The sequence below is a fragment of the Gallus gallus genome, chromosome 4, assembly GCF_016699485.2.
Source record: "Gallus gallus isolate bGalGal1 chromosome 4, bGalGal1.mat.broiler.GRCg7b, whole genome shotgun sequence".
Classification (NCBI taxonomy): domain Eukaryota; kingdom Metazoa; phylum Chordata; class Aves; order Galliformes; family Phasianidae; genus Gallus; species Gallus gallus.
The window spans coordinates 84,474,238-84,491,671 of NC_052535.1; the positions used below are offsets into that span (position 1 = coordinate 84,474,238).

A 17,434-nucleotide genomic window follows, 5' to 3' on the forward strand; every position below is an offset into this window, starting at 1 on the left:
TTTGTCTCTCTTTCCTTGATTGCTTTTCTGTTTTTTCCTTTCCACTGCTATTATTTTCAAAATTGCAGAGAATTTCCTCATTTGTCTTAAAAGGTAATTGTGCTGAGAAAGCTTTACTCTAAGAAGATATGATGTTCTTTAGAGCAAAAGACCCTAATATGCCCTATTTTAAAGTACTGGCAAAGACTGCTTGGGATCTTTCAATATACCCTGGCACGCAGCAGATGCTTAGCACTCATTTCCTCTTGTGAATCTAAGTATCAGACCCAGATGATGAAAGTTTAATCCTTTGGCACAGGTACTGTGCATTGCATCTTTCAACACAACTGAGCCCATTTTCTGCTGAGGAGAGGTAGTGAGTAAAGGCCTTACACAGAGGTCTCCAGCACAGGTTCTTGGGTGGAGAATAGGAGAGGTTAGTAAAGGTGTAATTTCTGCAAATTAAGTTCCATCTCCAAGATATACATCTTGCAAGCCAAGATGTTGCTTACTGAAAGAAGCAGAGTGCCTTAAAGCTATCTGCACAATTTCTTAAAACTTCACTTCCCTGATGGATAACAGATGGGGGAGAAAATTTATAAGGAAAAGATTAGAGCAACTCTTCTTATAAACAGGAGTTCTAATCACTCTGCCTTTGCCCTGGAGACCAGATTTAATCTGAGGGTTTAACTTAACGCAACTGTCTTGTTTCTACTGTCAGCTAAGAATGTTCATGAAAAGAGACACCTTGGAATGATGCAAAACTTAACATTGCTTGGGAATTAATGATCCAGCATTTAATCAATGATTACACTCAACGTAACATGGTGAAATAACTGGACTTGGTAATTTGTGCACTCAACATTTGTCATCTCACAGCATTTTAAGTCTATCTTTACTGATGACCTGGATGAGGGCATTGAGTGCACTCACCCTCAGCGAGTTTGCAGATGACACTAAGCTGGGAGGAAGTGTTGATCTGCCTGGGGGTATGATGGCATTACAGAGGGATCTGGGCAGGCTGGATTGCTGGGCTGAGGCCAATGGGATGAAAATCAATGAGACTGAGTGCTGGGTCCTGCACTTTGGCCACAAAAACCACAGACAATGCTACAGGCTTGCAGATGAGTAGCTGGTAAACTGTGTGGAAGAAATGGACCTGTCATTGTCAGTTGATGCTCAGCTAAACAACAGCCAGGAGTATGCCCAGGTGGCCGAGATGGTTTTACTCAGCACCTTGAAACACTGAAACAAAAAGTGAGACTGTACCACTGAATATATTGGGAACAAGGCACAGAGTAGTGGATTTGCTGCAGGAGAGGTCTTCCATAGCTTTACATCCTTCAGAAAAAAAATCTCTGCATTGCTGTGTGAGGAGCAGTGTCTGGAAATCAAGGGTCTGTGATCATAGAATGGCTAAGGTTAGAAGGGACCTTAAAGGTAGTCGAGCTCCAACCCCCTGCTCAGGGCTGGTTACCACCTACCAGTTCAGACTGCCCAGGGCCCTATCTAACATGTCCTTGAATGCCTCCAGGGATGGGACACCCACAACATCTCTGGGCATCCTGTGCCAGGGCTTCACCATCTTGTATGATTTCTCTAACAACAGTCTTTTCTGAGAGCTACACTGGAACAGTGTGTCCCAGCACGTTGCAGGATGTATAAGGCTCAGTGAAGCTTTGCATCCTACCACTAGTACTCTCAACATAACCTATTTGGTAGCGGATTTTCCACAGTCTGCTTTCTTTTTCTATACCCCAGCTTTTGCACTGTGTTCTGGAGTGTTGGGTAGAAGAACAAGGACAGGCAATTATATCTATGATGAGAGCTGATTTTCAATTTGCTGCTTGAAGTGAAAATTAAAAAGAAAAATTTTCCCAGTTTGGCCTGACATGAAAGTGCATTAAATTTCTCACGAAAGAAGAATCCATCAACGTTCCTGCTGTACCCCAGCTTAAACAAAGTTAGCTCCAGGTTAAACAGAGGAATTATTTTCAGAACAGAAAGTTTTCTTTTGCTACTTGTTTCTGGTAGCTTTTAGTGTGTACAGTAGCTGCATACCTAAACACAGCTTCACAGCAAAAAGAAATATTGAAACTGTCTTGAGAAAAAAATCCAGTTTTGGTGGTGTTTTCTCCTGGACTCTTTCTTGCCACATGTCAGAGGGCTGGCCCACGTTTACTACTTCATTACAGGAGAGGGTGTATAGCGCAAATACAGGGAAAGGCATCTCCTCCGTGAAAGAAGCTGATGTCTTGCACCTCTTCTGGAGGCTTTGATGGCTAATTCTGATGTTTCCCCGCTTAGATTGTTGGTTTCTGTGATGTCGGTTCCTAAGTAATTAACTTCCCCTTTATGTGATATGGGAAGTTCATGGCACCTAGGCTGAGGGTGCCTAAAATTAAAGCTGGACAGAGATTGGCAACACCTGAGTCTGTTGACCAACCCTGATTAATCAAATCATAGAATCAAAGAATCGCTAAGGTTGGAAATGACCCACAGGATCATCCAGTCCAACCATTCGTTCGCCCTTCACCAATGGTTCTCGCTAAACCATGTCCCTCCACACAACATCCAAACATTCTCTGAACACCACCAGGCTCGGTGACTCCACCACCTCTCTGGGCAGCCCATTCCAGTGCCTGACCACCCTTTCAGAGAAGCAGTATTTCCTAACGTCCAGCCTGAACCTTCCCTGGCGCAGCTTGAAGCCATTCCCTCTCGTCCTATCACTAGTCACACGAGAGAAGAGGCTGACCCCCAGCTCACTACAACCTCCTTTCAGGTAGTTATAGAGAGCAATTTAACAAATGCTTGTTAAAAGAGCACACTTCAACTTTGGACATTCTGTGATGGATAAACATGGAGTTCACCTTTGCTGATTAGGAGAATAAGTAAAGTTGAGGACATTGTTTTATACATAAAGATAATAGTTGAATCACAGAATCATTAAGTTTGGAAAAGACCACTAAGACCATTTAGTCCAACCATCAAAGCAACCACTAACCATGTCCCTCAGTGCCACATCTCCACGATTCTTGAACGTCATCGGGGATGGCAACTCCACCACCTCCCTGAGCATCCTGTTCCAATACCTCACCACTCTTTCTGAGCAGAAATGTTTCCAAGTATCCAACCTGAACCTCCCCCTGTGAAACTTAAGGCTATTACCTCTCAACAACACACACTGAATCACAAATTTTGGGAAACATGAACCTTTCTTTGCTTCCTATAGAACAAAAAGAAATTTGTGCTATCTCCGATCTTTCTGTTGAATAATAGCATACTGTCCCTGTGAGTTTTTTGCTTAATTTATTGAAGATACAAAGATTTAATGGTCATCCAGAACTCTGTGAGGATGTGATCATTTCAGTCTTTTCAAGCTCACTTGACTCAAGCTAAAGGAACAAAATTCTCTGTGTTGTGAAAAGCAGAGTCCAGATACAAGATGTAACATAGAAATGGGCTGCAACATTGGGATGTCCTTTCTCCTTCTAGACAACAGATGCCATTCAGAGGGAGGTGGACAGGCTTGAGAGGTGGTCCCATGCCAATCTCATGAAGTTCAACAAGGCAAAGTGCAAGGTCCTGCATCTGGGTTGGGGCAATCTCAAGCAGAAACGCAGGTTGGGCAGAGAATGGCTCAAGAGCAGCCCTGAGAAGAAGGATTTGGGATTGTCAGTTGATGAAAGACTCAACATGAGCTGGCAGTGCTCACTCACAGCTTAGAAGGCCAACTGTGTCCTGGGTTGCATCAAGAGAGGAGTGATCAACAGGTCGAAGGAGGTGATTCTGTCCCTCTACTCTACTGTCATGAGACCCCACCTGGAGTACTGTGTTCAGTTCTGGGGCCCTCAACACAAGAAGGACATCACTGAGCTGTTGGAGTGGGCCCAAAGGAGGGCCGTGAAGATGATCAGAAGGCTGGAGAACCTCCCCTACAGGGACAGGCTGAGAGAGCTGGGGCTCTTCAGCCTGGAAAAGAGAAGGCTCCAGGGGGACCTTGCTGTGACTTTCTAGTACCTACAGGAAATCTGGGGAGGGATGTTTTTAGAAGGACATATAGTGACAGGACAAGGGAAAATGGTTTTAAACTGAAGTGGGTAGATTTAGGTATTAGAAAGAAATTACTTACTGTGAGGGTGGAGAGACACTGGAACAGGTTGCCCAGAGAGGTTGTGGATGCCCCCCTCCTGGAAGCACTCAAGGCCAGGCTGGACGGGGCTGTGAGCAACCTGGTCTAGTGGGAGGTGTCCCTGCCTATAGCAGGGGGGTTGGAACTAGATGATCTTAAAGGTCTCTTCCAACCCAAACCATTCTGTGATTCTATGATGATTATGGGGAAAATCTCATGAAAAAGTGGCAGCGAGACTCTGCATCTTATTAGACTCTTGAGATAACAACTCCAAGACCCAAAACTGTGAGGAAGCAGGTACTGCTTATTCTGTTGTTCATGGAAAGAGTTAAGTAAGAATTAGAACAAATGAATATTTTTAGTCTATTTCCTGAAGTCTGGCAACAACTGAGAAAGGTATCTTTGTCTATCATTGGGTGTGCTATTCACATGTGCCAACAAACCTTTAAACTTTATTTGTTTGCTTGTTTTCTTTTTAAAGGTTTTTTAAAGGACAGTTTCAGAACAGACTGGGATTTCTCTGAAAGCCAAAGGCCAGGAAAAAAGGATTAAATCACCATGTTACAAAGCCATGATATCTAGGTTGGAGGTCTGCATGGATTGAAAGGGGATGCATTCCCCCCTTCGAAGCAGGAAGCTAGTAAGTATGCCCTTGAGACCTTTCTTTCTGGAAAAAAAGATAAATTTAGTAACTAATTTATTAATAATAAATGCATATCCTACCACTAAGGATCTCTTATATCTCTTTATCAAGTATGTTTCCACATCCAGTAAAGGGAACCTCTGAGGTTTTTTGTTTTTGGAAGAATGGAAGCATATGTATAAATATCTGAATAAAATATTGCCTTTCTAGGCTTGGAGAAAAAAAAACATCCCAACAAAACCCAAGTATGTTTTTGATAGATGTGTTTACACAGAGCCTGAACACTAGTAGTTTTGTAAGAGAGATTTTCTTTTTCTGAACTTTTTCTGGCTTGCACATTTTCTCCTTTTATGAAGTGTGTTTCTTTTAGACATCCTGGCCTCATAAAAGTGGCTTATTTAGAACAGACCTGGCCATCTGGGGCCGCTTTGCTATAGGCTAAGCTTAACTTATTAGGTATTGTTGTCCAAAGAAGCTACTAATGCATTTTTGGCCTGTTCATAGTATTTCCTATTCTGTAAGGAAAAAAATATCTAGGAAATAAAAATGGAATGGGTTGTCTGGAATTTGCCTGCTTTGTGATGAGCTACATCGGGTGTATGGAGGTGTTCAGCTTAGTTGGCTAGCTGAGGAGAAGTGGGAAAAGGAAAGGAAGCGTATTTTCATGTGTCTGATGAAAACTCACCCCAGAAGGCCTTGTCTGAGTCTGAGGGGGGAGATTACCACATGTGCTGTGGCACATTTCTCTTAAGAACTACTTCCCAGCATCTGGAGCAGTAATAGGTTTTTGAAAGAGAGTGCTGAAACAGGGATGTCACTCATTAAAGCAGCAAGACAAGTTCTCTTCAGTGCTACAACACTCAGAGGGCATGGAAGGTAACTGCCACCAGAGCTTAAAAGCAATTACCTCAGTATTAGTGGAACTGTTGGGGAGCTGGGATTTTTAACGTGAAAAAGTCATTTCTCACTGCTATAGGTTGCTCTCCATCGCCTCATGCTCCCTACAAGATTAACCATAGAACTCTCAACCCAGGTACCCAAGGAGCACAAGTATGTTGTTGTTTTTTCTAATCCAGTATGATCTTAGAGGTGCCGGAACCAATTATTTTTCACACTAGTGACATGTGGGACACTGCAGAAGTGTAAACTCGTGTATTTATAAGGCTTCCCTGGCTCAGGCACTGTGTAGACACTCAAGTGTCAGAATCCAGTTTAGATCAGCTCTGAACTATATTTCTGCCTGGATCTCGTCCATACATTGGACACAAAACTCCTTCGTTTTTGCTAGGACCTCTGTGTTTCTTGCTGCTCTCCCACATTCCCCAGGAGTGTTTCCCAGCTGTTCAGAAACAAGGTACCACTTCCTGCTGAACTGACCTTGGTAAAAAATATCTTCTGAGAAAAATGAGGTGCTCAGCCCCAGTGAACGCCACAGTCTGAAACTTTATTGCATTTAGGAAGTGGCAGGATTCTGGAAGGAAAGTATCTTTTGTTGGTGTGTGGTTGCAGCTTAATGCGCTACGCCTGAAATAAAACACTGAGGGATGATTTCTTTCCACTGTCTCATTGAGAAAGATGAGAATTTGAAAAAGCTAAAGACAATACAGAGATTAGGCTGCTGTTGTTTCAGCTCAGCAGCAGACGTTGAAGCTTTGGCTGAAAGCCCATTGACAGGACCAGATGTTTTAGTCTTGTGCTTCCTTTGCAGTGGGAAATAATGAAAATCGAGCCCCGTAAATGAAATGGGGCTTTTATGATTTGTTTGTTGTGTCATTGTGATTCATAAGAAAATCTCTTTTCTGTGGGTCCAGACCAGCAGAGCAGGAGCTCATAAGGAAGCTGTTAATGGGGTTTCACAGGGTGCCCTCTCATCTTGTTTTCATTTTTCAGGTGTCATCTTATGTAGCTTCTATCTTGAAAGACCTACAGCAAAAAATTTTTCAAAAACACATGCTTTCTGGAAATGCATCTCATAGAATCACAGATTCATTAAGGTTGGAAAAGACCAGTAGGATGATATAGTCTGGTCCCAACCCATCCTCACCATACCCACTAAACCATGTCCTTCAGTGCCGCATTTCAACAGTTCTTGAACACCTCCAGGGATGGTGACTCCACCACCTCCCTAGTCAGCCTGTTCCAATGCCTCACCACTCTTTCTGAGAAGAATTTTTTTCCTAATGCCTAACCATTTGTCACAATGTGTAAGACACAACCCTTTTCCTTTTCACAGACCTGTCCATAAGAGCTCATGGAGAACGTGAATTCAAAGTCAGGAGCAATACTAGGAGTACTGGGGCTGACATGGAGCATCACTGTGCTACCTGGGCATCCGGACCCACCATCACATCAGCCTGAGATTTTCTGTGATCACTGACACAGGTGCACTCCCCAAACTCAGAAATTTGGCACAAAGTGCAAATGCATTGGAGCTGTAATAACAGAAATGTTGGGGCCACTGTGAATATCTGATAGGTAACATAAAAAACCAACCATGCAGATGATAGAGGAGGAGATAAAAATATCTTACTGAAACTTCAGTTGTAGGAGCAGTCAAGGGAATTTCCTTAAAAAACATCATTGAAAATAAGATGTAATATATACATTATTTTCTCATAGAGAAAAACAACTTCTTTCTTATTTTTCTTTTTATTTTCTTTTTTTTGCTTGTGTTATTTTAATGACCCACACATACTTTCACATCTATTCCATTCTGTGTTAAAAGACTTTAAAATACATCTTACTGCTTAGAAAGCCAAATCTTTCTAGATTGTAGTGTCGGAACAGAATAAAAAATTGCAGAGCTTCACTCCTATTAAACATGGTTGGAAATGTGTATCTACTTAACAGAGTTGAATTATATCCTAAAAATATGCCTCAGAATATCCAGAATACTAAAATCTCAAAATAGAGTCAATAAAATGTAACAGATTTGAAAGAGGGAAAATGTTGTAAATGAAAACCAGAAATGAGAACCTACAGTAACAATATATGACTATCCACAAAGCCAAACTCTGGCAAATGTTAACCCATTTGCTGTAACAGGCTGCCACTTCTGATCCTAAGCTCAGTAGCTTAGGTGAGTTATTGGAAATTACGCTTCGATTAGGGTCTGTTTTATGGTAGGTATGGAATGGGATATTTAGCAATCCTTTAGCTCTGTTCCTGTAAAATTTCTGCTGACCTCAGTAGCTGCAGAGTTCAGAACTGAAGTTTTTGAAAATCCCACCCAAAGGGTTTTGTGCCTGCATTTGCTTGGTCACAGCTAATATTTTCAGAGAATCATAGAATGCCTTAGGTTGGAAGGGACCTTAAAACTCATTGAGATCCAACCCCCTCGTGTTGGAGAAGAGCAGTCAGTGAAGGTTTGCAGATCCCCATTCCAGATGAGGCAGGGGTGTAGGTTCACATTAAGTACTATATAGGGTAAAAGGAAGAGAGTAGGCAAATTCTTCCATTAACCATGTTTATAGAAGAGTGTAAATGTGAATAATGATTATGCTTCTCTTTGCATTTGCTTGCTTTCCTAAACTCTCATGTATGCCTGGAATTTTCTTGTAAGAGATCCTGAAACTATGTAAATTTCCATTAGGTCCAATGAGAAATAATATGGCTGAAGGGGTTTTTGCTGTTGGAAACAATTTGAGGCCATCAACGTATTAAAAATGAGTTAGTAAGAAATATCAGCACAGAGGGTGGTAAACAGCATCGTCCATTTCATGTGACACTTGAGGAAAGATGAAAACTTGATGGAGAAGAGAGACTGATTGACCAGCTTTGCTGTTGCGTGCTCCAAGGCTAGAATCATACAACTGTTAGTGTTGGAAAAGACCACACAGATCATCTAGTTCAACCACAAACTGATCCCCACCATGCCCACCAACCCGTGTTCCTCAGTGCCACATCTCCACAATTCTTGAGTGTCTTCAGGGACTGTGACTCCAGCACCTCCCTGACTGGCAGTAGTTACTGCTCTTTATCTGCACTTTAGTATCTCACTCACTGACTTCTACACACAGCCAAATGCCTGAAGCTGACAGTGTCTGAGGGACAATTCAGGTGATGGAACGCGCCACTTCTCATGGCAATTTGTTTCCTCAGACTCACCCACTCTTAGATAATTGTGCTGTGTTTCTTGTCTTGGCCTTTAATTTTCAACCCTTTTGTGCTACTTAAAAAAATCTTTTGATATCTGATACATACTGTCTTTAAAGAAGTAGTGCAGTCCTTTTGACACTGAAATCATATCTCCCCTTGATCTTTTTGAGGACTACAGAAGAGTGAGTGCCTGACATGTTTCCATAAGGCACCTTTTCCTAGCTCTCCACTGAGAACTGTGTGTTTATCTCCATGCTCTGAATTTTGTGAACGTGATATTGAAAATGTGCCCCAAATGTGGCAGTATATCTCTTACAATAACTTATTTCCATGCACACAGACATATACATGCATGAATTGAAAGACAACCGGCTAAGTCACAATATATCACAAGGACATAAAGGAAGAAGTACATCTTTGTACATAGAAAAGCTTGCAAATTAACTCTATCATAGAAGACATCTTTTTTCTTCTGTCTAAATCTAGAAAAGCTGGAAAAAAAAGGCATTGAGCACTGTTCTTTGCTAAAGAAATGGATAAATGAAGATCGCCACATTCTTTTCCTCCAGCAGCTTAGGTACTTTTACGACTTCAGTCTTTCCACTCTTCTCCTCCCCAGGCAGTTTATTTAAATGACATTTTGGCAGCTTGTGGTATAATCAAATGTTTTATTCGAATGGCTGATAAACAGCCGGGAGAAAATGTGCCACTGTTAAATATTTTGTAGGCTGATATTTTCCTGAAGAGCTGGACACCTGCCTGCTGGAGACCTCTGTGATTACCAGGAGATGTGCAGGCAAACAGCAGTCAGACTGCTGAACAGGCATCATTTAAATAACAGAATTAAAATCTTCATTTTTTCTCATCACATTTCAAAGAAATAAGGAAGGCCGTAAAACTGTCCTCATCACAGTAAGCTAACCCCATGTGTGGGAACATTATTCTTCTTCTTACATTCAATATGGGCTAGAACATTAGTGAAAATTGCAAAGCCATTTACATCCTATCTGGCAAAAAAAAAAAAAAAAAAAAAAAAAAAAGCTGCATTTTTCTTCTTAATGTAATCTGAAACATTCCAAAACACAGACAAATATAATGTATAATGGAGACACTGACAAGCTTTTACTCCTAGCGTCGCGGAGGCATCGCTGATGATTAAACTACAACTACCAGCTATTAAGAATGCTGCTTCTCATAATTTCTCATGGCATGGTTCCTCTAGAATCCTGCACATGGGGACAGACTGCCCTGTGTAAAATTTTCTCCTTCCCAAGTGCTTGGTAACTTAGAGTGGTGTAAACTCAAAGGTTTTTGCTGCTCCTCTCTTTGAGGAGATTGAGTGGAAGATGCGACTTTACCTCCATTTAAATCATTAATAAAGCAGATATTGGAATACTGTGCCTATTTCTAGCATCCAAATTTTTGTTCAGATGTTATCAGATGGGAGAGAGGTCAAGGGAAAAAGCAGAATTTATTGCATCAAAATTTACTACATGACCAAATGAAATAATTTGTAACGAGGGATTTATGAAGGAAGTTCTTAGGTTATCAGAAGACGACTGAATCAAAAGGTCAAGAGATGACTTAACTTCAGTTGATATGCTCTTTCACACAGAGAAAGCACTGAAATCAATAGACCCTCCATTCCTATGGACATGTTCAAGTGGAAGCCAGGCACATTTTTATGAAAAACAATTAAACTTCGGGAGAATTTCCCATGAGAAGTGACGATGAATTTTCCACATCCTGCCATTCTTGGGAAGCGTCTTATGGCAGTGCTGGCTTGAATTCTGCAGTGAGCAAACACAAGTGGACTCAGTTGTGTACTGTATGGACACACTGATACAACCAACGTCCTGCTCTCCAAATTCACAAATGGAAAGTGAACAGCAAGATGACTTCCTCTGTATAGATTCAACAGTTCTGAGTCTTGGCGGCGACTCCAATGTGATCAAAAAAATCAAATATAGATTTATGCTCTTTTGGGAGGAACTACAGATGTCTTTGAGTTATCGCAAAGGATCATAATATTTTAATACAGCTACCAAACAAATCACACAAGCATTCTTCTGAAGCACAAGCCTGAAGCAAACACACCACTCCTTGATGCATGTACCGATCAACTTCAGCACATAGCAAAGCCCCTACTGTGTATTTATCAGCTCTCTACTGAACAAGAACAATGCCGACACCAAGGAATATATCTTTGTAGTAGTGGTAGGAATGTCTGCAGTGGCTAGAGTGATGGAAGAAGGAAATCCACAAAGTTCTATTTATTCTGTAGAAGAACAGTAATTTCTTTCTGTCAGCAACAGAAAATCTTTGTAGCATACACGTATACAAGGCAACAGATTCCAACAGGAGTAGCTTGAGTGCCAATATTAAGAGACAGGGCACAGGGCTGCCTTTTATAAGTCTCTTAGAACACCAGCATAGCTCCTAAAAACTGCTGTTATTTTGGCTATGGGATCTAACTAGAAAAATTGCCTTGGCAATGAATATAGATCTGAATTCTGCATTTAAAGAGGGAAAAATTATAGCACAAAAGGAAAATACTGATGGAAGTGTCTGCACTTCGCAACTGCCTATTCTAATTAAATTCATTGCACTTTGAGAAGTGTTGGACCAGTGTCACACAAGCAGTTTTCCATGTGTCTCCTTGTGCCGTTTCTAGACTTTACAATTTGACACAAATGTAGAATGCTGTAAATTAGATCCTTATTCACTTTTCTTTTATTTTCCCCAGCAGACAGAAGAATTAAAACCTGAAGGAGGCTCTCAGGTGACAAATGAGGTCTTGTCAAGGAGACTAATATCTCTTTTTCCACGTTCCAGTCTGTGATCATGGGAAGCTTCCTGGCTTTGGAGTAAGGTATGGCACACCAACAAGAGACTGCCATATGCAGATGCTAAATAGAATTCTCACATTAAACATACAAGACAAGCTGTGGGGGAATGCTGCCTTTGTGCTTTAAGGGTGGGAACTGAGGCTGATAGGAAGGCAATAGCAAAAGGTTGTGAGCACTCTGGTGTGCAAACAAAAGGCAGAGCCAGGTGCCAGAAGTGGGGCCAGAGGGGCACATTGCTTTGGAGCTGAAGTGTTCCCTTAGCAGTGTTATCCTGTGGTCTAGATGTGCTATAACCTATATGTGCTTTGATGTGTTGCAGGTAAAGGAAAACACCCAGTTTGTGGGGTCTAAAGCTTCAGCCATACTCAGATGTCTCATCATTGTTGTTTGGCATACTGACACATAAGCTGCACCCATGCTTTCAACACTGACCACCAAAGATTGTGCACATCCATTTTTTTCATGTATTCTGTTTAGAAGTTGAGGTGAACAATTTCAGAAATATATTCTTAATACCACTGTGATACGTACTTCAGTCCACAGCAAAAAACACACTGTCTGTTAGAGAGACTGCTCTGTGAAAAACGTGGGCACGTTTGTGTAACTTGGCTGAAAGATCACTAAGGTGTTGATACAATTACCACTATAAATATTTGAAAGGTGTCAACATCAAGGTCTAGATTTTACCCACAGATGCCAGCACAATGTTTCCATTGATTAGCTGTTCTGTAATATAAGCCTGTGTATGGAAAACATATATTAAAAAGAGCCTTATATATATCATGCCAGGATTTCAGTTCCCCTGCTTTTGTTGTATCAATCTGAGCTGACTAAACCCACTGGAAGCTTGTAGATATTTTTATTACAAGTTAAAATCAAGAGCTTATTGTAAAAAAGAAAAGTATTCTTTGCTAACTGAGGTTGACAACAGCAGCATTATTTGGGTCTGTAACTTCCTAGATAACATTCTCTTTTGATTATCAAGTCAGCAAGTAGCTTTAACTAACATAAAGCTCATTCACAGTGTTAATATTGCTTATACTTGGATACTGAGCTGGAGGTTATACCCTGTGCTGTGAGCTGCTTGTATTGCACAGATGTGCTCCAACCTCTTCTCTAAAGAGCTCTTAGAGATTTCATGAAAAAAAAAATATTGTTCATACATTTAAGTTTGGTTTGTTCCAATGTTCTATGTGCCTTTGTAACATGTATTTGTCCAAAATTCACCAGTCACGCTTATGGTAGAGGTCGGAGCAGAGCTCAGGCCTTCTGAGGCTGAGGTCTTGTGTTCCACCTTGATAAAACACAGTCATCACATGCTGCCTAACTTTAAGATGGAAAAAGAGTTGTTAGTCCCAATAAATTAATAGAGCTAGCTCCATGCCTGAAGTTAGCAATGTGCCATATCTAATGCCATGTCTAATCAAAATGGGTCTTCATCTACACTGTTAATCACTTTCAGCCCTTGATGCTCACACACAACTTTAGGATTAATAAAAAGATTTTCCACGGCAGACACTTTACATGTGCATAATTAACACAAAAAATAGTCAGAGGAATTTGCATGGAATAAATCTTGGTTGAAACAGATCTCAAAACTAATACATTTCTGAAGAACGGTCAATGGCACATATTAGAAGGAAACCATTTGAATGTTTTAATTCTTCTGTAACATTTCATCTGGACATCTAGAAACAGAACCCTGTAACCTTTTATTTTGAGAAGTTGTTTTTAGTTCCCCCCCCCCCCCCCCCCCCCCCCACTTTGCATACTAGTAGCATTTAAAGTTGCAATCAAATTATTTTTAATTGAAATATTTCAGCGAACTAAGGTACCCATATTTGTGATAATTTATCTTTCATGTAAGACCTTGAAATATTTGCTGTGATTTGGGTAGAAGTGTGCCTAGAATTTTGAAGCTCCTTCACAAAGTGGAAGTTCAGAGCTTCCATTTCCATGCAGCTTCATTCCAGATCAACTTAGCAAGGTCCAGAGTGGGGAACCAACACATTTTTTCTGTTCTGTTTCCATTTGAATTGAGCCATGAATGAAGCTGTTCCAAGTCAAATCCAACAAAACTTCAGAGTAACAATTATGACTCAAGGCAAAAAGTAAAAAGATTCAAACCAGTTTTTGTTTCAAGTCCCCTAAAAAAAACCCACACATTAGGAACACAGTAATAATTCTAGTGCTATCAGCCAACAATGATCTGCACCTAATGTTATGAAACTGTTGCTTATGCTGAACTAAGCCTTAATGTGATGTTTGACGGACGAACTAGATGACCTTAGTGGTCTCTTCCAGCCTTAAAGAATCATAGAAGCATGGAATCAAAGCTCATTCAGCCTCTTTAATCTATTCAGCATCTCAATATTGAGATTGCATCCTTAAGAGGAAAATACTAGAGGTTGTTCTTTTCTTTTGTTTTCTCTCACAGTAGCTAATATACCCATGGATTGTGCTCAACAGAAGTAGTGTCCTGGTTTCATGTGCACAGGAAATATTCTGTATAAGCATTTAATTAGGTTACTAATAGCCGAAGGGTTGTTAATATTTACCCTGTAGATGACAGGCCTCCTTTGTTCCTGAGACCTAGATGTGAAAACTGTTTTGATCTCACTGAGAATAATGTCGATGAGATTTTTTTTTAATGGTATTGGCAGAGGGAGAAAACACACATGCCCTTTTATTTAGCCATGTCTCAGGGTGAATAACAGGGTTACACATAGTGAGTGACCATGTTGGAATAGTCCTGGAAAAGGACTAATGCTACATGAACCACCCAGAAACCCAGGGGCTGTGGTTGGTGATCATGGGTTGACATCTGAAGACCTTAAACCTGGTCGTGAACACCCTCAGGAGTGGAACACCCACAACCTCTCTGGGCAGCCTATTCCACCACCTCACTGCTCTCCATCAGTAATAGGCTTTAATTTAGCACATTGTTCACAGAATCACAGAGTTGTGTAAGGGACCTACAGAGAATCATATCTTCCCTGTTATTTCCCTGTTAGCAAGGAAATCCTTCCCTCAGCTAACCTCTCTGTGACACTGCATGGAACCACATAACAGAGAAACCCCAGCTGGGTCCACAGTGGTGGTGGTATTCTGAGACATAGAAAGCAAACTTCTAGCATTTTTGTGTGCTGAATGTTCTTTCCAGTTGCTTCATTACCCTTTGAAGAGGTCCATTACTCAAAGAGCAGAACTCTCTGGGCACTGTGCACGTGTTGTAGGAGAAAGAGCATTGCTGTTGATAATATCTTTAGCCCCTGTACCCAGCAAAGGTTTCCTCCAAAGCCTGTGAGCTCTGGCACCAGTGGGGACCATGGTTCTGGTACCCCCATAGCACCACAGACTACCCTACCCACACCTCTGGGATGCCACACTCTTGGGGCCATTAATTTAGTGTGACCTTAGGTAATGTAATAGGTACTGCAGATGCTGAAGATACACTGAGATGCATGAAAGGCTGTTAATGGGCACTATGACCATAGTTTGTCCCAAAGACAACAGAAGACCCTTCCTAGTCATTGGAGCAATGAGAACAGCGTTCTAGTTGGAATAAAAATGCATGAAAGTTGAAAAGAGCATAAGAGGAACACAAATGACAGAGGATAATATGCATGACTTGTAAAGGACAATTTCCCTTGTACTTCTGTGCACAATTAGTATTACCAAATTGATCTGTATTACAGCTAGCTGCAGAGGTGAAGATATCTGATGGATGTTGTCATGCTGAGATGCTGCTGCTTCCAGTCATGGAAGAGTGCAAACCCAAGAGCATTCACATTTTCATGAAGACTTGAATGCAGCAGTTCCAGATTTTCAAGCTTCCTTTCTAAACCTACAGCAGGTACCTGAAAATGATGCCATTCACCATGCAATACACCTAGCATTCACTCAGCCTGCATATGCTCATCAGTAGGCAACCAAGGTTTTCTAAACAGGAACACTCTCAGAGCAGATTATTCTCCTCTCTCCAAATAGGAACAGTTAAATGTGTAGTTGAAATGTTATTTTCAGATAGTATTTTCTTCCCAGTTTATACTTCACACTGAACTACCACAAAGGTGTTATATTTTCTTAATAAGCACAAGGACCAGGCATGCTTATTCCACAGAGTGATAAGTCTTGGCATTAAATATCATTCCTGGGGAAAACCCAAACCTTGCTGCACTCCAAAGCAGCATAAATAGCAGGAACACTGTAAAGTGGTGTAGGAGAAAACAGTTACACTGCCTTGGGGGAGAGATGAAGGTGGCCTCTTAAATCCCTTCCTATTCTATTCCTGTAGCTCATCCGGACCTGCCTGCAATGGGCTGTTGCCTTGCTGCACTATTAGTTTAACTTCTTTGTATCCTGAACAGCCAGTGGGTCAGTAAAAGAAGTTCTTTGTGCCTTTGGTGGGAGAGAATGGCACGAGGGTTGTTCTTGGAAGAGTCCCAGGGAAAGCGTGGGGTGAGGAGGGAGTGAAAAAAAATCCCTAGAAAAGGGAGGAAAAAAAAGTGTCTGTTTCACAAAGCCTGACCTTCAGCAGAACTGCCATTTCCTGAAACTGCACAAAGTGTTCTGAGCAACAGTGTTCATGAGTTGACAAGGTGGGAAGGAGCCAGATATTGGCACTGCCACAGAGCTCCTGGCTCCTCCTCAGCCATCTCAAGATCCCAGAGAAAAGCTGATGGGCAGCCAAGCTGACAAATCCCTGGTCCTTTCTTAAGGAAGAAGAGCAATGCAGGCTGAGCAGTATCACTTGGCTTGAAACACAATAACCACCACCTTTTGCTTGAGAATCTGAATTAGCTACCAAGACAGAAGCATTTTGTAGTTGGTTGCTGAATAAAACTTACCTTATCTCCTCAGCACTGCATCTACTGATGGGTGGAAGAACAGTGAGCCCTTGGAGAGTCGTTGCAATTATCCTTCTCCAGTAAGATTTTTGCTCTTTGGTGCTTCTTGAGTTAACGTGCTGTTGAAGACAAGTAAATGTGTCAAATTGCTTGGAGTACAGAGAACATCTGAGGTTATTCCAGTAAGAACAGCCAAGTCAGATGGGGACCATCTTTCTGGTAACAGGTCCAAGCGAGGAAAAGTCAGGGAGGAGCCTTATCAGTTCAGAATTAAAATATTCACACAGCTTCAGAGATACACTTACTTGGGTCAGCGATTACTCTGCTGATAATGGAAAAACTTGGGAGGGAAAGGTGGGAGCAAATGCGTACATGCTGTATTCCAAAGGTCTTTCTTCTGTATCAACAACAGACAATAGCAGATTATCATCGCTAACAGTTTCCATGGAAAATTTCAACAGGTACTGTAGGGAAGGGTGATGGCAGGTAGCCAGTTCTAAATTATCCCCCAAAAAGTGATGATCACAACCCAGTTAAAGAAAAAAAAGATTTACTCACCTATCCTAAGGATCAGGGCCTTACTAAACACTCCAAAAGGAAGAAACCCCAGGTAGAGAACCTTCCCTTATGGAAGCCAGCCCTTAAATGAACCTTCCGGTCACATAGGTGAATTGCTTTCACCTGTGCTCCCAGGGTTGGCTGTGTCCCTTCACCAGGTGCTCAATCATTGCTTCAGGCCACAACTTAGCATTTCCTATACAGGTGTATTTCATAGTAGATAGAAACAAGACCTGAAATTTCATAGAAACTGAAAGATTCATTGCTGAAGGTGAACTTGGGTTACAGGTACAGAGCAAATATTATCCCTAGAAGGGCAGTG

The 17,434-nt window shown here is 41.4% G+C and overlaps 1 long non-coding RNA gene across 1 annotated transcript in view; it reads right to left on the reverse strand.

Moving 5' to 3' along the window:
• LOC124417967 overlaps window positions 1-17,174 on the reverse strand; it is a 57,322-nt gene extending 40,148 nt beyond the window's left edge. The window contains exons 1-2 of the long non-coding RNA XR_006939290.1: window positions 17,113-17,174; window positions 16,555-16,673 (exon numbers count right to left, since the gene is read on the reverse strand). This is a non-coding gene — a long non-coding RNA (uncharacterized LOC124417967). The remainder of the gene's footprint in view (window positions 1-16,554; window positions 16,674-17,112) is intronic.
• Between the last annotated feature and the right edge of the window lie 260 nt (window positions 17,175-17,434).